The sequence below is a fragment of the Rhinichthys klamathensis genome, unplaced genomic scaffold, assembly GCF_029890125.1.
Source record: "Rhinichthys klamathensis goyatoka isolate OS25496 unplaced genomic scaffold, OSU_Roscu_1.1 h1tg000760l_1, whole genome shotgun sequence".
In the NCBI taxonomy this organism is placed as follows: Eukaryota; Metazoa; Chordata; class Actinopteri; order Cypriniformes; family Leuciscidae; genus Rhinichthys; species Rhinichthys klamathensis.
The window spans coordinates 592898-614878 of record NW_026607164.1 but is presented as its reverse complement, the minus strand read 5'-3'; the positions used below and the strand labels follow the sequence as shown (position 1 = coordinate 614878).

At 40.6% G+C, this 21981-nt stretch overlaps 2 non-coding genes across 2 annotated transcripts; both read left to right on the top strand.

The window, feature by feature from the left end:
* The first annotated feature begins 828 nt into the window (after positions 1-828).
* LOC130077591 (U2 spliceosomal RNA) lies at positions 829-1019 on the top strand. Its single transcript, XR_008805794.1, has one exon. It is a non-coding gene; the product is annotated as a U2 spliceosomal RNA (small nuclear RNA).
* Positions 1020-1647: 628 nt separating this feature from the next.
* Positions 1648-1811, top strand: LOC130077587 (U1 spliceosomal RNA). The gene has a single exon (XR_008805790.1). It is a non-coding gene; the product is annotated as a U1 spliceosomal RNA (small nuclear RNA).
* The last annotated feature ends 20170 nt before the right edge of the window (positions 1812-21981 follow it).

The window sequence follows — 21981 nt, the reverse complement described above, 5'->3', positions numbered from 1 at the left end:
GTTGCCTGAACCACATTTGTGTGCTTATAATGTTTGAAATGTATTTAAATGAAATCGAAAAGAAGCAGAGTGGTGTTTTATAACATATTTCATTTTATTGTTGCCTAAAATGTACATACAGAGATAACCGGAGTAGCAGAGCGAGCTGAGTGGCGCTTTCAAGAACGCGCTGTTCCATTAGCAGAATTACTGGACTTGCGTCCTCGGGAGTCATTCTCCTGAGTCGGACTTTGCGTACGCTACTTGGTATTGAGAAACGGGGACGGAGACGGCCTTTTGACTTGAGCGCGGCGACTTCTAAGGGCCCCCGCCCTGCCTCGGACCCTGGGTACTTGGTACCCTTTTTCCCCCCGCTACCACGCCCCTGAGAACGAGATCTGCAGTATGTCATCCATTGTTGTTTACGATGCCGCTTTCTTCTTTGCGCGAAAATGACGTCGACCTCTTCTTTCCGGCAAACACCACGCCTATCAAGTAAGGGTACTGTTGGCGGTGGAAACGCTAGCCGGATCATGGATTACCGACCACCGACCCGAACCGTACTGTACCGTACCGCTCAGTGGAAACGAGCCATATGATTGGCAGTCCCCTCTACCCAAGCCCCCCCCCCCCCCCCCCCAGTTTTCTTCAGCCTTTTTCACATCTGAGGTGTTAACAACTGGAAAAAATAGTACGGGGGGTTTATGACCCTTATCTGAGTAATGTTAACCATTACTTTCTATACCAGAACTTTTTGAGAAATAATTTAATAATAATATAATAAATACTCACCATCATCAGATTTGCTGTCTCAAAGAGTGCAGTTGCTACTGCTGACCAATTGTGGGTATCGCTTCTCGGCCTTTTGGCTAAGATCAAGTGTAGTATCTGTTCTTATCAGTTTAATATCTGATACGTGCCCTACCCGGGCACCATATATTAAATTGATTTTTGGATCAGGGAGATGGAATAGGGGCTTGCTCCGTCCACTCCACGCATCGACCCGGTATTGCAGTACTTCCGGGAACGGTGCACCCCCTAAAGTGGTTAATGTAAGAAATTAGTTTAGTCTTGTGTGACAGTAGAGGTTAATAGAAATAGTTTGTGTAGTTGTGTATGGGTGTTTTAAAGTTGTTGAGAATTGTCATAGTATTTTGTAAATATTAAGCAAGCATAATCATAATTCTACCTTTACTAGTATATATATAGTATGTATTTTGTGTGGTGATGCAGCCGACTATCTTCTTTTTTCATGTGAAACTGCAGGTTTTATTCAATGAGTAACTTTGTGTGCAAAAGCAGTGGTTCACAATTTGATTAGTCCCCTTTGCCCCTGCTGGCAGATCCTGTAACTGCACCATTTCACATGCAAAACGTGTCTCTCTTGTCTGATTGGTGGAGTCGAGTCAAATCTCCTCTATGATTGGTAGAGAGATCTACAGTGTTCAGGGAAGTCCAGTTGGAAGGTCTAATTTTCAACAGTCAGCCTAGACATTACGACTGTAAAAACAACACAACCCATGATTTAACAAGATCCAGAGTTTAGATCATAGATTGAGGGTTTCTAATAGATCTTGATGATGAACCATGTGTAGTGAAGTGGCGTCTCACCGTGGTTGAGGATGATGTTGCCTTCAGTAACTCCTCGAGAGGGAACGTGTACAACTCATACTTACCTGGCAGGGGAGACACCATGATCATGAAGGTGGTTCACCCAGGGCGAGGCTCAGCCATTGCACTCCGGTTGTGCTGACCCCTGCGAATTCCCCAAATGTGGGAATCTCGACTGCATAATTTCTGGTAGTGGGGGACTGCGTTCGCGCTCTCCCCTGATATACTGGTACAATAATAGAACTTAATTATATTTACTTAACAAGTGCATCTTCATCTATGGAAACAGAGCAATGCTCTTAAAATGCTCTTTTATTTTAGTTTTTTGAATCTTGTTTAATTTGTATTTATAAAGCAAGTTTATGAAATCAAATGCTTAAATTTAATTCGTATGAACACTCGAAAGGGGGGTGATGATGTAACAGTATCCAGCTACAAAAACATGTGGTGAATCACCAAACTGCTGTGATTGTGCCTGGTTATATGAAGAAATGTTGCTGCATGATTGTCTTTGTTACATTTTGACATAATCAATTGTGAATTTATCTACAGTTACATAAAATATAGTTACATTGAATATTGCTAAGTTCTGTTTTAAAGGTTCTCTAAGCGATCCTGGGTGACGTCACTTCTTGTTGACGTTCGAAGTATTGTCAAACAAAACGGAGGCTAGCTCGACCCTCCCTCCTCCTCATCCGCACACTAACCCCCCAAACCCTTCTTGTCGGTCATTGGCTGGAACAGTTTGTTATGTTTCGTGGTGCGGGTCGCCGCAGTTTGTTTTTGTTGCCGTTTGTGGAGCCTGGGCTGTCTGCAGAGACCGCGTTTTTTTACAGTGTGTTCAGGGGACAGGCAGCCAGCGGATAGTGAGGAGATGTTTGCTGTATGTGACAAAAACGTTATGGCCTAAAAAACGCGTGACATCGCTTAGAGCACCTTTAATATTTCGACTAAACTTTTGAAAGAATTATTACACAACAGTATTCCTAGTTGAAATTCACAATAACAAGTCTAAGTTTACTTGTGTGCATCCACAACTGGTGAAATGTTAATAACTTCTGTACACTGTTTTGTCTGATACTTTTGAGGACAAAAACTATTTTGTACTTTTTGTGTCCCTGAGTTGTTTGGAGAAGTAAGATTAACAGTGTGTTTTCTTTTGTACAGTGTGGCTCTGGACAGGATCGCTCCGCTGTGTGAGACGCCTGTGCAGATTCAGGGAGTTTTGCTGAGACTGAGTCTGTGGATCTGGCATCATCGTGTCCATTCTTTCAAGACCTTGTTCCTGCTGTGCTTGTAATATGTACATATTCAATCTGTGTGCAGTCAGGTGGAGGGAGATCTTTAGAGGAGATCGACGTGGTCTTCAATATGGTGATGCGTCTTTTCTGACAACCAGTGATGGGAATAACGGCGTTATAAATAACGCCGTTACTAACGGCATTACTTTTTCCAGTAACGAGTAATCTAATTGATTACTCTTCTCATCTTAATAACGCCGTTCCCGTTACTGCCAAAAAATGCGGCGCGTTACTATAACTGATGAAGCTGGGGTTTTTTTTTTCATCAGACCAACTAGATCTCTGAGCGAGAGGCAAATACTTTTTTTACTGTTCTTCCTTGGTTAGTGGGTAGAGCATGAGACAAGCGCATACATGCTGACGACTGAGGTAGAGTAAAATGTCATTGTAAGCCAATCAGAGGTAGAGTTGGGCGGGTGTTCGAAAGCACGCATAGTAGTAGGCATTCGGCACTTTTGACTCAGCTCACTGAAAAGAGCCGGCTCTTTTGGCTCACAAACGGCTCTTTAAATGACTTTGACTATAATATTTAAATTTTTATTACATAATTATTTAATTTCTATAGGCTAAATTTGTAAAAATAGAGTCGGCTCTTCAGATATGCGAGCCAGCTCCCGACGTTCACCTAAAAGAGCCGGCTCTTAGAGTCGGCTCATTCGCGAATCGCGAACGACCCATCAAAAGCTCATTCGCGAACGAGTCGATCCATCATCACTAACGGCTAACGCTCATGAATTGCGAACGACCCATCATAACGCATAGTCGGACAGGACAGGACACACAATGAACAACACAAGCAAGCCAGTCAGTCAACGAGAGACAGGTATGGCGATGAGCTTAACAAGCTTAATTTAATTTTGCCCAGTTGTGGCCTGTTGAGGGGCAATAAATATCAAAAGTTCCAAAACATCTATTGTGTTATTTGCATTGATCCACTATATAAACATAATATCTACATGGCATTTGATTGGAGGCTAGTCCCACAGCAACATTTTTTTTTTTAGATGTGTGTACAATGTTTCATGTTTCTGTTAATAATGTATTGTATTAAGTGTCCATTTCATTATAATATTCAGATTTATCATAAATAATTGAACATGCACATGTATTGTAAGTTCCGTTAAAGAGGGGTAGAGGTGGGGTCACATTTGAGCATTTAAAATTTAATTTTACTTGAAAGTAACGCAATAGTTACCAATTTTAAAAGTAACTAGTTACTTAAGAAAGTAACTGAGTAACTAATTTAGTTACTTTTTGGAAGTAGTAACTAGTAACTGTAACTAATTACTTTTTAAAAGTAACTTGCCCAACACTGCTGACAACTGATGAACTCCTGGAGGGTCTTGGTGATATTTGGCAGAGGAATTCCCACTTTGCTCAGAACTGGAACAGCAACATTACACACTATTTAAAATGGAAAAAGAGAAATCGCAATCAACCACCCCTTTAAAGCACGGTGTAAAGCACTGTGCCTATATAATGGGTCTCTTTGTTTAATTGTTTATCTTTGTTTAATATATATAAAAACAATAAGAACCGATAAGAATACCGTTAACGTACCGGCAGTGTTGTGCCTGAACGCGTTCAATGAACGATAGTTCATGAACTCGTTCATCTTTTGGGCGAACGTGAACTGAACGTACTGAATTACTGCCTGATGAACGTTACTGTGAACGCGTTCATTCTGGTGTCTGTAAACGTATGCTCTCTCAGTTTAACTTCGTTCAATAGGGTGCCAGATTTCTATAGAGCCTTCCAGGCGAAAACGCGGCTAAAACACGCGTAAACAGGCCTTAATATGTAGCGGGGAAAAAACACCCAATCTGGCAACACCAGCCACCAGTGTCGCACCGCGGCCGCCGCATGCGTCATCAAAACAAGAAGCAGCATGTAGTCGACAAAGAAGCGAGCGAGGAGGCGTCGTATGATCATTTAAACGAGTTTTATGACAAGGTTGGTGAGGTTGGGAAAAATCTTACATTTCTGTGCAAACTTTGCCCGTCGATAAAATAATTGCTGTCTGTGGTTGTATATGGGCTGTGGCAATTAAAAAAAAAGCTATGAACTAGTTAATTTTTTGAAGTATGAACTGAACTAGTTCATTTTAAAATGTGTGAACTGAACTGTAGAAATGAACTTTCCCAACACTGCGTACCGGATTGATAAGCAGTATCGATAAGAGTAGTAATACAGTTAAAACCTTAACGATACCCATCCCTACCTGCAGCCTTTTCCTATTTAAGAGCTCAGGAAAGCCTCAGGAAAGCTGTTGTTGGTGGTTTGGGATTTTTTCTTTTGTACAGGATGGTGAGTTTGTATTTGTTTAGTTATATTAGAATAGAGGGAAAGCCTAGGTAAGTAAGCTGACCCGGAAGACCCTTTTGTGTTTGTTATTTTTCTCGGGAGTTAGGAAAGTTTTAACTCTGAGTTGTAGTTTAGATCAGTTAGCTCACCAGTCCTTAACTTCTGTATGTTTATATTTTCCGTTTGATTGTTTTGTTACTTTTTGCTGCCAATTAATTTGCTGCTCTTTTTTTATTTATTTTTTTACCTTGGCCATTGTAATTTGTTTTGCAATTTTTCTGAACGGCTTTTTATGTTTGTCCCTAATCTGGTTCGTAACAAATGCTTCCTGATGTTTTTTTGTTTTTTTTTAAATGCCAATCACATTACAAAATATAGCTGCAAGCAGTCCAAGGAGTCCTGCTGGACTGGTGCAGGTAACAGCTGAGTGGGAGAAATGGGGCACGTGCAACAGATGCGGGAGTCTCGTTTGAGTTTTCTAGTCAGCCGAAGACAGAGTGACCTCATTCTGCACTGTAGGTCTTTCATCTGGACGCTCAGTCGCTGGTGCCAGAAACGCTTTGATGACGACGGAGGACAGACAAACATTGATCCGTCACATTTGTGGCTGACAAGCCCTCCTGATGAACTCCCTAACACACTTGGAGTTGATTTTCAGGATCAAAATCCCAAGTTTGCTGAGTTCAGCATCATCCACAGTCACTCTGCTGCACACGCTGGTACATTGTAGTGATCTGATGCTCCAGTGGAGACGTTTGAGCCTTTCCGCCACAACCAGGATGAAGCCACCACAGCTGTTTAATTATGCAGTCCATCAGCCGGTTCTTTCTGGAGTCCAGCAAGTGGGCGGCTGAGTAACACTTACTGAACTTCAGCTTTTGCACCAAAGATGATGGATCTCCGTTGTGTGGCCGAACAGAGCATTAAAAAAGAAAAGATTGTCAGATGATGCTGTAGATGAGGACATCTTTGATGTGGATGTGGACTTAGATTTGATCACTTCTAGTAAGTGAGTTTCATCCAGCCATGAGGGGTCATTCATGGAAGAGCTTGATTTCTGTGTAACAAATAATAAGTCATAACATTCTGATTAACATTTTTTTTATCACGAAAGAAGTAATGTGCTGAAATTGTAATAATTTGAAAACAATGATTTAATGTTGTGATTCAGATACAGTGTTTCCCCTACCATTGTTTTGGGGGGAACCCCCCCCCCCCTAAAATGCTGACGAAATCCAGTCATAAAAAAGGAATTTAGTGTATAACGCGGAATTTCGTGGAATTTCACGGAATTTGTAAATTTGAGGAAAAAATAGAAAGCAGTTCAGTACACCTGAAATCAAAATCGCGATGTAGACTAGCGTGTGTGAATATTAAAACACAGACTATTTAAATACGAATCCTGCATGTTCTGTGTGAATGAATGGTGCCGCCGACGCGCAGTTTCATTTACCGCACACACACACACTGAAGCACGTGTGACGCTTGCGCTGTTTTTTGGCCTATATGAAGACACAAATGCATGAACTTCCTCTCCAGGCTCTAGATCCACTCTGAAAGTCACTTTGTGATCATTTAACCGCTTCATTTGAGAAAAACTATCATCATGACATAAACACAGAAACTCGAAGGGTCTTCATGGCAACCCGTCAAAATAAAAGTTTGGTTTAACTTGACAGAAATATATTACTGTTGTACATTAGAATTGAGATGTAATAATACTAACACTAATCCAAATAAATTATCATCAAAACTGAAATTAAGGAATAATCCATTTTTTTATTTTAACAGTAAAGCTCATTGTGCAGCAAGTTATTTGACAAACAGTTTATTTAATTTCATATGATTAAAATTGATGATAAATGATAAAATTTGTGTTTTATGCCTTCATTTTATTACCAGAAAAAACACAACACAGAATTAGTGTGAATTTTTTTTCATATATTTAAAAAAAAAATGTTGTATAAGTTTAATGATTCATAATACATGATTTCAATTAATTAGACATGCTTTTTGATTGCAAAAAAAATGTACACCACGTATCCGCAACACGCCCGCTCCGCAACACTAGCAGTCCTCCCGCCCCTGAAAAAAAATCCTAGGGGAAACACTGAGATAACTTGCATTGATTCTTCTTGTCATAAATGAACTTCCTAAATCTTTTCATTTGCACACTAGTGATACGGGTCACAGGTGTATTTAGCCACCGGCTGACAGAGCTGAAAGCCTTCTGGATCGAATCCCTCTCACTCAAACTAAAATCACCTGGCCTGGCCTTCTGGACAGAACACTGGCTATAGAGATCCCACATCTCCTGAAAAGTGGTTTTGATTGCAAAAAAACACTAGCAGTCAAAAAGTCAGGAGGATTAAACGACATACTGTCAGTCTTCAGGCCTTTCCTCCACCTCTTGTTGCCACGCTTGTCTTTAAAAGACATTTCCCTCTGAAAAAGTCCCCTTTCTTCATCCTCCTTTAGCCATATGAGGTCAGCTTTGGGGAGCCCTCTAGCCCAGACTCCCACATTTTGTGCTAGCCCTCAAATGTTAAACACTTTATGTAACAACCACTGAATACTTGGACCTACACAGTTTCCTTATCTTAACTTGACTTGAACCTTTTCCCAGCTTGCGGGTCAGCCTGAAGGGTCTTGTGCAGGCTGTACCACTGCCACATCTCCAGGAACGTGAATGACCTGAAACGTTCCTTCCCCTAAATGGCCCTGTCCACATTTATCTCGAGGTGGCAGGAGACCTGTGGAAATATCTGCACATATCTCAACAGGAGATCCTTCATCCAGTCGCCATGGCTCGGTTTACTTTCAGGCTGGCGGCGATCTTTGATGTGAAGATCAAGGACACTAAAATATCACATAAGATAATTAATTTATGTAAAAAACAAATCATGAAAATTTTTCTTTCTGTTTAGTGCAACATACTTACTACTTAATGTAGCCGACATCATTTTCCACCAGCCATTTAAAACTTTGGCTGTTGTACTTCCCAAAGATCAGATTAATCTGGCCGGGGTACTGCACCTCTGTGGGTGTCGAGGTGATAGGCAGACATTTCCTTTTAGCTGAACACATAGAATTGTAATTACTTTAATGATGAGCACAAAACACAGGGTGGAAACGCATCAGCCCTAGTGCCAAGATATTGCCCACACCAACCCTTCTCACAAGCCGTCTTTTCATCCTGGGCCGTGTTCCTGTCAAAGCAGGAGTTTCGACAAGCCAGTGCCTTGGCCTCCTTCGAAGCCTTAAGAAGGCATTGTTGCCTATTTTGTGGCACACTTGTGTCTAAAAGGCTCAAGGTGGGCAACAATGGATCCATGTTAAACACACCTGTAGGAAACAGTCTGTTATAATGATACACATGGGGGAGAAAATATTTTTACCATGACAAATACAGGAGGCCATGATGAGGTTAGGAATATTATCCCTTGTGCATCCTTATGGATATATTTGTCTTTTACATTTTTTATGTTGCCTGTGTTAATGCCAACTGCATACATTTTGGCGCAAGTGTGTATTTGTATTGAATTTTACTATTTCACCCCCATTTCCTTTTAATAAATCTATTTTACACTAAGTACACAAAATAGTTACACTCAGGAGACAAAAATGTCCCCATTGAAAGCCATTAAAACTTCTATTTTTAATCCCAGGGCCATTTAACATGATCACAGTTTTACATAAATACCATGATTAAATTATGGTCAGTTTAGCAAAGCCATGGTCAATTTGTGGTTATCATGGTTTAACTATATTAATTAATTTTATTATTATTTATAGTAAAACCATGGTTAATTATCATAAGGGCTTTCAAAAGAACGGCCATTTAAAGGTAGCTGACGCTTTTCATTCAGACAATTTTCGGAAGAGCGATCACCGTTAAACTTGTAATTCGTCAATAAAAGCTAACATATTTCTCTACTTTCTAACTTTGTGTGAATATTACAATACATAATATATAACATAATCTTCCCACAAAAGCTCATTGACAGGTCGTCAAAGATGAGGTTCGTAGTAGTATATTTGCATAGCTACTTCTGGCGCACCTGATTGGTAGTCTACAGTCAGGAGTTGGGACTGTAGACAGTTGCTCTCAGACTGCCACTCTCGGCCAATCGGAAGGCCGAACAGTCTACAGTCGCAGGCTAACGGCTGTGAATAGCCCTGCGCCGTACAGTAGTGAGGCGGACAAAATATTTGCAGTTTTTAAATGCTCTGTTCTCCAGTCCCTTGGAGGCTGGACGGTTGATCGCAGGGCAGTGGTTTTTTTTTTTTTGTGTCTCTGGATTGTTTGCCCGCACGCCTTGCAGGTCGGGAGATGCTGCACCCTCGTCACCTTAACGCCCAGCCCTGTGGGGTGGTCTGCCAGCTTCCTCTTGTATTGTGTGGATCGAGACCAGAGGGCGGCTGAACAGCTGGCCTGATGGGCACAGACGGGGTGACCGGGATGGACGCCTGACCACAGGCACCATGGGCTGCATGGATGAGGGGCCCGCAGACTGGGAGACGAAGGGGAGCACAGGCCTGGTGATGGTGGAGGTGGCGGGGATTCTCCTCACCGGCAGAGGCAGTGGTGGCTGAGAAGGAGGCTGTGGCGTCGCCACCAGCATGTTGGTCCGTCCCTTCAACACCTTTGTGCCGGCTGTGCTGGGCGTGGGGACGTACTCCATCACGGGGTTGTCAGGTGGAGGGAGGACGGCAGGCTGGCGCGGTGCAGGAGGCAGCTCTTCAGACGACACCGAGGTGATTTTGCAGATGACGGTTGGCAGCCTGGTGGCGTGCAGATTCACCAGCCTCTCCTGCTGGCGGATGAAGTCCCTCACTGTTTTCGTGTTTATTTTGGGGAGAGGGATGCCTGCCTTGCACAGGATTGGGTCATCCACCAAGACCCGGTGCTGGATCCTGTCATAGGCCTTGAGGATGCTGGCCTTCTCGGGGCTGGAGCGAGAGGCTTTAGGGGAGCGCAGCCACAGCAGCTTGACAAGCACATACATGAGGCGGTTGTGCTGCGGGCTGATGTCCTGCTGTGCTGGCATGTACCTTTTGGCCATCTTCACCTTCTGGACCAAGGCGGCGTCAGCAAGGTCATCCCTCTTTGTACGGCAGTACAACTTGTTGCCGGTATTATTTCTGTGGCTGCTTGTCATGCTCCTCCACCACATTCCAGGCGTTGAGGACCCTGTTCCTTTTGAGGTGTTGAGGAGCAGCGCAGTGTTGAGGAGCAGCTTCTGGTCTGTCAAGCCGACCTCCACCAGCGCTGAAACCCGGGCAGAGGATTGTCACTGCAAACATCCTCCTGTAAAACACACAGAGACACACACACACACACACACAGAGAAAAGTAGGTAAGTTCCAATGCATGCATACGTCTTGTTTTTCAGCGGTCACATTTATCACTGTATCCTTTTCTATCAGACAAGTACGTACTCTACACAAAGGCAGGAGGGTTGACCGTAGCAGTCTCACTGCTGGTGAGTGTCATGCGGGGCTCGACAGCAGGATGGTCCTCGTCTGCTTCGGCGTCTGGGTCGACCTGCCCAGGCTGAATGACCTCCTCCTCTGGCCCAGGACTGTCGTTGATGATGCCTTCAAGAGAGAAGGACTCCCCCCTGCTCTGGCTGAAAAGATATTCGAGCCCAAGCAGCTCGTCTGACTGGACGTCGGCCGGGGCCCTGAAGTTCTCTTCCACCGTCTCACCAAACAGCTGCTGGCAAAGTCTCCTGGGCCCCCACTGTGATCCTCCTGACGTAATGGCTGAGATCGTGCTTGGTGGAAGAGAACACCATGCATGCAAAAACATCGCCACCAAACAGCTGCTGGCAGTAGGAGTTGAGGCGGTCAATGAGCGGCGCCGAGTAGACTCTGTTGTGCCGGCCTCTGCCCCCCAAACACGGCGTCCGAGATGCGGTCGGAGTTCCACCTGGCGATTCCACTGATGAGGTAGACCTGGTAAGGCCGTGCCGCATAGTGGGGACCTGAACATCACAACAACAGGTATTATCAGAATGATACAAAAGGGACATGTGTTGTCATTTTTGCTGTTAAACAAGTACTTTTCCCCCTTAGATTACCTGGAATCATATGGGGCAGCGACTTGTGGAAGCCCTCCAGGCTGTTGCTTCCACGCAGGCCCTTGTAATACGTTGATGGTCGTGGTGCGGGCAACCCGGTACATGGCCATGCCTGGTAGGTCCTGGATAGAGAGAGAGGGAGGGAGGGAGAGAGAGAGTGAATGCTGATCTGTGATTGTAAGTTGTCAATACTGATGTATGTATTACTCTAAATACAGGTGTAAAGAAACTGAGCCTTACCCGGGTGACTTGGAGAGGTGTGTGTTGCCTCCGGCCCCAGCGCACTTATCACCATGCGGACACTTCAGGGAGCACCGCCACACACCGATGGGGCGCTAGAAAAAAAAACGGCCGCGGAAACAGGCCTGTGGAGTGGGGGTGCCGCCGCTAACGAAGCCGGGTGGCTCGGGGGGGTAAACCACATCAGGTCAGACTTCAGGACGCGCCGCCTTCTAATGACGCCTTTGATGTCCTTGTATATTTGGACGGGTGTAAAGAGGCCTCTCTCGCTGTCCTCCTGCTGCCAGGGGATGTCTACTGACGGGATGCCATGGTAGTCTTCCCACAGCCGCACCCAGCCATCCAGCTCCACCTGCAAGACATAAGACATACAACACACAACATTTAGTTATTTATTTTCCATAATGTGGTGGGGGTCTCTAACCAAGGGATTTTGTGAAATGCATTAACATTGCTTGTGTATGTTGTGATTTTACACTTACAGGAGAGTCACTCTGCGGCAAGGTGGTGGCAGACGCAGGCTGGCTCGACGGCGGCTCCTCGGGGCGAGCATCAGGGGGAGACTGACCAGGCGCTGAGGACAGCAGGAGCGTCTGCTGCTTTGGCTGCTCAGGACGCTCACTAGAGGCAGCCTTGCTGGTGGAGGACAGCAGGGGCTTCTGCTGCTTGTTGCGCTTTGCCTTCTTGCTGGTGGAGGGCGGCGGCTGTTCGGGACCCCCGGCGCACTCAGGCTGGCTGGTGGAGATGGGCAAGGGCTCCCCATGGCTCTCAAAGGTGACGAGGGCATCCACCAAGACGGTGTCGTCCAGAGCGTCATCGGATCATGACGAGTAGGAGGTGGCAGCTGCTGCAGGGAACCTTGATTTATTTAACCTTTAACACACCACTCTTTTTATTGACATTTCCATGCATTTGTACATACATACCATCTATTGTCTACTTTTTGTATATTTTCTTTTCAAAAATAATTTTTTTTGTATATTGTGTATTTCTTTAACAAAAAATTAAAAATATTTTTTTTGCATATTGTGCATTTTACCAATTCTAATTGTATTATTTTTATTATCTGTGTCCTGTCACTGTTATTCTGTTTGTGCTGTAGAAGCTTCTGTCACCAAAACAAATTCCTCATATGTGCAAACATACCTGGCAATAAAGGGCTTTCTGATTCTAATTCTCTTCTTGAAGAGCTGGAAGTGGCAGCAGCAGGAGTGGCGTCCGGTGGAGGCTTCTGTGAATTGCAGCTTTGTGCTATTGAAGTTTGTATTAACATAGCATGTGTAGTAACAATCACGGCTGTTTAAAGTCACCTTAACCTCCCTCCCTATCAAGAACATTATTTTCTGAAGCGCTTCAGGGACTTGGTGGTGATGTCCTCCTCCTTCATCAGCCACTGCCGCGCAATTAATTAATTTATGAAAAACATACTGAACATAGTTTGATTATGTTTAGTGCAACATGCTTACTATTTAATGTATCCAACATCATTTTCCACCAGCCATTTGAAATTTTTCCCACTGTACTTCCCAAACGTGATGAGTCCCCTCCGTTGGACTTGACGCGATCAACCGGCATCTCTTTTTAGCTGAAGACAGAAATTGTTCGGCCTTTAATAACACGCAAGCACAGAAGCTCTAGAGCACAACAGTAGGTTATCATGACTGCGGTGGAAAAAACATCTATGACCCTAATGCATTATTAATGTATTACCTTTGTTATAAGCCGCCTTCTCGTCCCTCAGCTCGCTGTCGTCATCTGTGGTTTGGGACGGTTTGGGATACGCCTTGGCCTCCTTTGTTGCCTTAAGAAGGCATTGTTGCCTATCCTGTGGCACACTTGTGTCCAGAATACACAATGTGGGATTCATCTCTGGTCGATTGTCTAAATAAATAAAAAAACAGAAAACTCAAAGTGTTATAGGAACTCCAGAAGCTTAATTTTTTGCAAGCACAACATCTCAACTTCCCCAGTACCTATCTGAACTCCTTTATCATTATTGTTGTTATTATTAAAAACACAAAAAACCAAAGAGTCTCTCACAATGACCATGTACATACAGAATAAAATCACAATAGGAAGGTGAATAATAAGCTTGTACTTTGACATAATACAATCATATTTCTCTGTTTTTAGCTCATTGATGGAAGAGCTTGACATCTGTGTAACAAATATAAAACATCTCAAGGAATGCACTTAGATTTTCTTTTATGAAATTGTTACGAGCCCCTGCTCTGTCTCTTATTTTCTGAGCAGAAGTTGTCAGTTGGATGGAGGCGGAGCCGGATTATTCCCAACACCGGCGGCCTTTTCCTATTTAAGAGCTCAGGAAAGCCTCAGGAAACTTGTTGTTGGTGGTTTTGGATTTTTTCTTTTCTTTTGTACAGGATGGTGAGTTTGTGTTTGTTTAGTTATATTAGAATAGAGGGAAAGCCTAGGTAAGTAAGCTGACCCGGAAGGCCCTTTTGTGTTTGTTATTTTTCTCGGGAGTTAAAGTTTTAACTAGTTTAGATTAGTTAGCTCACCAGTTCTTAACTTTTGTATGTTTATATTTTCCTTGTTAGTTTGTCTCGTTACTTTTTGCTGCTAATTAATTTGCTCTTTTTCTTGCTCTGGCCATTGCGATTTGTTTCGCCATTTTTCTTTTTACATCTCAGTTTGTCCCTAATCGGGGTCGTACAGAAATGCTTCCTGATATGTATTTGTATGCATATATATTAGATTGAATGTTATTCAAATTACTACCACATTAAAATAACATCATATTAATTCTATCAACATTTTGTTTCAGACGTTTTATGGCAAGAAGTACAAATTGGTGGTACTTGTCAATGTCATAAATGAACGTCTTAACCTCCTGAGACCCGAGAGTTTGCCTGGTGTGCATTTTATAATTGTTCTTGCTATTTGGGACAAGTAGGACCTAATAAATATAATAACTAAAATTTGTTTTTGTACAGGAAGTAGTTTTTGCAGAAAATTATGTCCTCATGTGAGGACAGTGGGTCTATGATTTACCATATGATGTCCTCGTGTGAGGACACAGTACTTGCAATAAAAAAAAAACTTGTGGTTGTAAAATGGTTGTAATTCAAGAATGCTTTGGAATATAGACATATGGTTGGTCTTGTTCTTAAGAAGACATTTGCCAGATTATTGTAGAAGTGAAATAAATTATGAAAGTGAAACAGAATTTTTTTTATATAAGTTTGAGTTTATGAAAATATAGAATGTAAAAATATAATTATTTATATTTTATATAAAATATATATATTATAAAATATATTTTACTCTAAAACTGCTAGAAAATTAAAGCCAAAAATCTAAACAAGTTGTGTTCCAAATTTTAGGTTGATATCTCAAAAAATGAGCTTTCAGTAAGATTTTATTTGGGCGTAGTACCAAACTTTTTCACTAGATGGACAGGCAGCTTCCTTACTGACCATATAAGGGTGTCTCCATTTTCATATGTTTTGAGTGATCTGAACCATGTCTTTCCATAATTTCATACAATTTATTAAGTATACATCCTATTTAGAAATAGTATGGGTGTTTTGGCAGTATTTGATTTGATTTCAACCTCTAATAAACATAAAAAGAGCACATATGTGTGTTATAGCTCGCTGCCGCATCACAAATCGAGAATTCATAATATTTTTCTTTATATTCTAAAAATTTTCAGACCTTTTTTTCTCATAACATTTAATTAGTGTTATCTTTTGAACTCTTGGCATGAAAACAAATTAAGGTTTCTACCAATCTTTCATGATTTTTCATGTTTTTTTTTCTATTTCAAAATAAAGGCCTAAACACGCCTAATGAATATGAAATATTCTTGTTGCAAATTGATAAATTACTGCTATTCTGTAATATATTTTAAAAAACAGCCACCAAATATGAAAACTAGAGATTGTAAGCTTTCAAATGATATTTAGTTTGTCAATATTACTTTAGGTTTTTACTAAGATATTATTGTTCTAAATATATATGGGCAAACGTCCCACGTGGGACGGTGACAGTTAAGGGGATCACGTAATATAGTCCCAATGTCCTCAAACGAGTACTTCATATTTACTGATGTCCTAGAGTGCTACTATTACTAAAATATGTCAAATTTTAATCCCCATATGATGATAGAGACAGTATTGTACATAAATACATTTGTTTCATTCATATAATTTGAATAGATTTTTTACCTGGGTCATTTTTCTTTCGGGAACTGGTGTAGAAGGGTTAGGGTCATTTTCTTCTCACTGACATTGGTGTAATGTTGTGATATCACTACAAGATGGTGTGGGCAGTGCCTTTAAATGTGGGCAACATGTCTTCGATTTACAAATTTGACTATCATTGTGTCAAGAGGCAAAAATGTAATGTCCTCATTTGAGGCCGCAGGGTCTCAGGAGTTTAAAGGGCCCCAATTATGGATTTTTGAATATGACCTTTCATGTAGTGTTGTAACATAGCTCTAAGTGAATGAAAACATCCTGCAAAGTTTTAAATCTGAAAGTACACCGTATATTAAGTTATTGTATTTCAAAAGTAAGAGTAGACTCATGAAACAATGAAATTATTTGTTATTCAAACGATTCCTGGGGATGCTGGACAGCATCCAGTGGCGCCTCCAGAAATTTTTCATAGGGGTGGCCAGATTGGGCCACTTAAAATCTGTTGTAGTAAACCGGCCTGTAGAAAACTATCAGAAAGACTTAAGGAAACTCCTACTGATATACTTTGGTTTATTGTGTTATATTTAATGTTAGCTTACTAATGATATTAGTAGGACCCTACTATATTATATTATATATATATATATATATATATATATATATATATATATATATATATATATAAGGGCCCTCGCCCCGCAGCAAATTTCCAGATACTTGAATAATTGTGATGAATTTAATCCTTTTTAAGTTATTATTTTGCAGTGTAAGATTACAGTTAACACCTTTAAATATTACACAAATGTAGTATGAATTTTTAATAAACTTAATGAGTGTATAAATCAGCAGCAAAAAGTAATTCTTGAAAAAATCTGCACAGTAATTTTATCAAATCTAAATATGTTAATAAAAACAAATTACTATTAGTTCTCTTAAAAAATTCAATCAGGCAATCATACATTTCACAATTTTATATTTATATATTAATATCAAGAATTCAGAAGTGCATATATAGCCTACACTACAAAGAAATAATATACAATTAAATTATGCTTATTTTAAATGTATTGAGCAGGCTATGTATAACAAAATATATTGGCTTTTAATAATATTTCAGTGCGCAAACCCATGATAACATGAAAAACATAGCGCACACAGCGTGTATGCGCATCGCGGGTGCAGAATGATGTGCTCAAAGCAACATGGTGACTCTATGTGTGCAGCGCTGCGCTGCATAAGTGCGTATTTAAAAGTTCACGTCACAAAGCGAAGAAATGTCGAGCGCACAAATCCTAGTGCGATTTGTTCCTTTGTTTCAGTTTTATATTCCAGTTATTGCGCGTTTGATGCCGATTCATAGTCCTTGTGATGTGTGTGTGATGATCTAGCAAGCACACGGTAGTGAGTCGTTTAAAAACAACAACAAACTCCAACAAAATAAAGTAATTTTATGCAAATATACAGCCTTTTATCAACAGATCATGCATTATAATGTGAATATATCATATTGGAGAGAGTTTTACCGTGCATCCAAGAGGCGCGCGCGCTGTTTGAATATGAATGGAGAATGATTGACAGCCGCAGAGGAGGGAAAACGAGTTTCAGTATACTTAAATGGTGTAAATAGACTTCTGTCCCTCACATTAAGCTATGGAATGACTTCAGATGACTTTGTCACCCAAACTGACGTAAAAAAAAGCGAGAGGCGCCGAAAAGCGCGCTGTTTCCATCCCTGCTTGTCAAAACGTGGCAAAGACACATCAAAAAGCTGCTGTAACAGTATACTGTAAGCTAACTGCTCTCAAAGTTCTCCGCCCGACAGAGCGATTCAGTGCACGCACTGAGACGAGAGAGGTATGTATCAACTCGTCTTAGATAAGAGAATAACATAGTTTAATATGAAAAAACGGTGGAGTATCCCTTTAAGATGTTACAGAAGAAATATAAAAAACAAGTTAGGGAGTATTCCTTCACATACATCATTTAAAACGTTAAAGACAAAAAAGTAAATGTTTAATCATTTAAAACGTTTTCAGAAAAAAATGTAAAACAAATTAGAGATTGTCTTTCACAAACGATTTGTAAAAGATTCCAGAAAAAGGGTCAAATATGTTTCTAAAACAAGGTTTGCAAACATACACGAGCATTAAAACATCTCAAACAACAGTGGTGTGCTATGGGATGTGCTATTTTTGTAAGTTTTAAGTTTTATAAGTGGTGTGCTATTTTTATAAGTTTTTTTCACATAGCCTACATTTGAAGAAAGTTTTTCCTTCACAATCACAGCCTACATTTAAAGACATTAAGAAACGATGTATACCGTTAAAACACAAAGGCATAGCATTAATACATTTTAAGACGTTACAGAAGAAGAGTGAAATAAGTTAAAGGGGTCATATAATGCCATTTTCATACCAGTTAATTTGATTCTTTAGGGTCTAAATGAAAAGTTTGTAATATACTTTAATTAAAAATTCTCATTAGTATTCTAAGAAAACACTCATTTTACCTGGTCAAAAACAGCTCTGTTTTCAGCATGCTGTTTCAGTGCATATGCCTTTAAATGATAATGAGCTTATCTCACCTCGCCCCTCTGTTCTGCGGGCGTTTTGGTTTTGACACAACGCACGTGGAGTGTTGCCTTGACAACAGTTGAGGGTATATTTTGGAGAAAGAATGGCAGCGGGAGTCTCTGAGGACACATCTGTGCAACCGTATCAGTTTGAACCGGAGTCGCACCCGGAACAAGATGACGGCCACAAAGAAGTTCGACAATTAAGGCTCGAACAGGACGTTTCTGAATGGTTGGTTAAAGTAATGTCACTTTGATCTATCTTTGTGTACTGGCAGGGTAGAGTAACGTTAACTTAGTGAGTTGTACGAACGCTATGTGTTTACTGATGTATACGTACTCAGTTTGTAATAACACAATAACCATAACGCGTTGTTCATTATAAACGTGGGATTATGAATTATATTGAGAACGTCGTACATAGAAAACATGCCGTAATGTAAACCTTAGCCGCATTCATCGTGAAGCGTGCAAGCGATTTGCAAAGATTAATATAAAGGTTAATAAAATTTTACACACTTCTTCTGGAGGTTCAGCAGGGCCATGAATAGTTGGTACCGATTCTTTTTTTCAGGAGCAGCTTCATAGCAAAACCAGCTTTATACTGACCTTCGTTTATAAAGCAGTCTGGTGAGAAATGATTCGCACAAACATGAACGCATTGACGTTGCTCGTGGGGAATATTCCCTTCGAAAACAAAACTCAGCCACTGCGTCTTCAGCGGTTCGGATTTAGGAACATCAAAATGACTGCTGTGTTCGTTATTACACCCAAGAACAAACACCACAATCGCTTAGACGCCATTCTGCTCCAGCGTATCAACAATGACGGACTATGATGACAGCTCGCTCAGGGCGGGTCTGTGTTGAAACGCTGCTGTCAATCAACACTCATGGGAGGGGCGTCCGACCATGTGACGTCACACGGTCGAACGGCTTGATTTGAGGCAGGGAAAAACATATAAGGAGATTAAAATAAAAACACTGGATAGATTTTTATCATTATATGATGGTTGTGTACAGGCACTGCCCAACACACATTTCAGTACAATCAACTTGAAAAAGTGCATGTACCATTATATGACCCCTTTAAAGAGAGTTTTTCCTTCACATACAGCATTTAAAACCGTCAAAACAAAAAGTCAATGTTCAATAATTTAAAACGTTTTCAGAAAAAAAGTTAAACAAGTTAGAGAATGTCTGTCACGTTCGACTTTTAAAGATACCAGAAAAAGGGTCAAATTAGTCCGTGTATCAGTCTTTTTTTTTATTTTTTTTATTGAAAGTAGAAAAATGAATAAACAGCTTGAATATTCGATTTCTACACGTGGGCGGGAATGAAACGCACCTTTCCTCTGATTTGTCAGCCGAAGATCAAACTGTTCCGTCATCAGTTCTTCCTCAAGGCCTCATTATGCTTCTGCGTCAACTCCACGGCGTAGCTACGCCGTCACTCCTACGGCGTCGTGGCCGTTTTATGGTTCTGCGTCAGGTTGCGCATTTCACCACCAGAACGCTAGGGGGGTGTGTGCTTCGCGAATCTCTTTGCTAGTTGGTTTTGGTTCCGTGCGCCGGTTCCGCTTTCGTTTCCATTACCCTTCAAATTGCGCAAATTGAAATTGCGAATTGAAAATACGCACAATGGAACCACGTCCATTTTTTGCATAAACTCCCGTTTATCGCAAAAAAGATTTTACGCTCGCATGAGGAGGTTTTTCAGGCAATTCGAAAAAAGGAATATTTAGCAAAACTGTAATGGAAGGTTTTGCGCATTTACAGTCACCTGACTTAGAAGACGCGGTGTGTTTGGGGTCCATGTCCGCAAATAATAATAATAATTATCATCATTATTATAACATTTATTAGACTACATATGTAGAAGACGCTTTTATCCAAAAAAGGAACAAAGCAATTCGTCACATCTCATTCAAAATACAGGTTGGACAATAATAATACGGGGCTAAGATTATCAGAAATAAACACAAGATTTTGACGCATATCCAAGTGTTTGTGCGGAGCGCGCACTGGATGGCAGGGATAGGCGCGCTGGGGCGAAAACTTGCATTTTCCTATCAACAGTGGAAACAACTTAAAATACTCTATCATTTCTGGTCATACAAAATAATAATACATTATTCGCAACTACTTTTATTTGCGTAAACTCACAATAACAAGAAAACGTTGTGGTTTTGTAAAATAAAATAAAACAATCAGGCGCGCTTTCATGGTCTCCGTGAACTGAAGCGCGAGAACTGAAACAAAATAGCCTATGTAGGCTAAAGCTTGAAATGTCCACTTTTGAACAATTTCGAATCGAAAGCTAATACCTTCTGATTATGTAATCCGTATGAAAAGTGCATTTCTCTCTAAAGGTGCATCCGGAGATGGAGATATGTTTTTAGCCGACATTGATTTAGAAAACAATAGTTTATTAATAAACAATTAAAATGCCTCGTTATTTTTTCAGACACATTTTTTATAGCCTATAACTCACCTATAAATCACCTTTCTGTAGGCTGTGGTTATCTTCTCATTCAGCACTGCGGGAAAAATATCATTTCCAGGTTCTAATTTGGCCTTAGAAAACCAGTAAAAACTACATTTTTTCCATATTAATTTGTGAATATTTTAAATGTTTAATGAAGGAGCAAAAAATCATAAACAAATAGGCTATCTTAAAATTCTTTTTTTTTTTTTTTTTTTTTCGCAGCATTTAGTTCAAATTAAAATTTTGGTGTTTAACTTTGCGTTTTAAAAAATACAACAACCGTTCATTTTTCGTTTTGCAATTACGGGTTAAATAAGGGAAAACGAATGGACATAAAAGTAGGCTACACTGACCGTTTGGAATAAATACGAGACAGTTCTTTATTAAATTCATAAAAGAAACAATAATTACAGGAATAGCCTGTACTGGACTCTAAACCTCAAAGAAATGCCACAATCAAGACCTCGGAGCAGAAATGAGGGAGAACTCCGTGTCTTTCCCTGCCATCAATGCTTGGATAAGGATAACACACCACGTCTCCTTCCATTAATACTAGGGACTTTAACCCCTTGAGCGGCATGGGATCACCGGTGACCCCAACTTTTATTGTTTACATTTATCGCGTGTTTACAATATCATTTTGTCAAGTAATAAGGTTAACCAATACATTGTTTGAAAGATACGACACTGTATATTCGTCTCGTTATAAGCATTATACAATCAAGATAACTTTGCAACCGTTTTTTGTTATTCTTTATCAACATAAACAATGTGATACAACTATGAAGAGGAGGGGGGGGGCTTACCTTTTTTGTGTTGTTGAAATGTAATGCTTGGCAGAATAATGATGACATCGATCTTTTTACCATGGGAAGAGTCCAGTATATGATGTACATGGTAAAAATTTGTCCAAAAATATGCAAACTGTTAAAAATATCCATAGAACTTCTATTGTTTACATCCTGAAATTTGCTAATCACGAGGGCGTTGTCCCGTTTATTCGACGAACTATCCACATCTAGCGCATTATTCAATGAAACATAACATATCAGTGTTTTTATTAGAGTGTCTGGAAATTAATGAGATCGGTCCAGAAGATGTCCGATAAAAACTGGCCATGTAATTTTAGAAAGAATTGAAGGATGTCAGACGCTTTTGGTGACGTATGATCATGCATAATGCATATATGTGTGGTAAAAAATAAACCAATAGCAATGGAAACTGTTGTGTTGTCA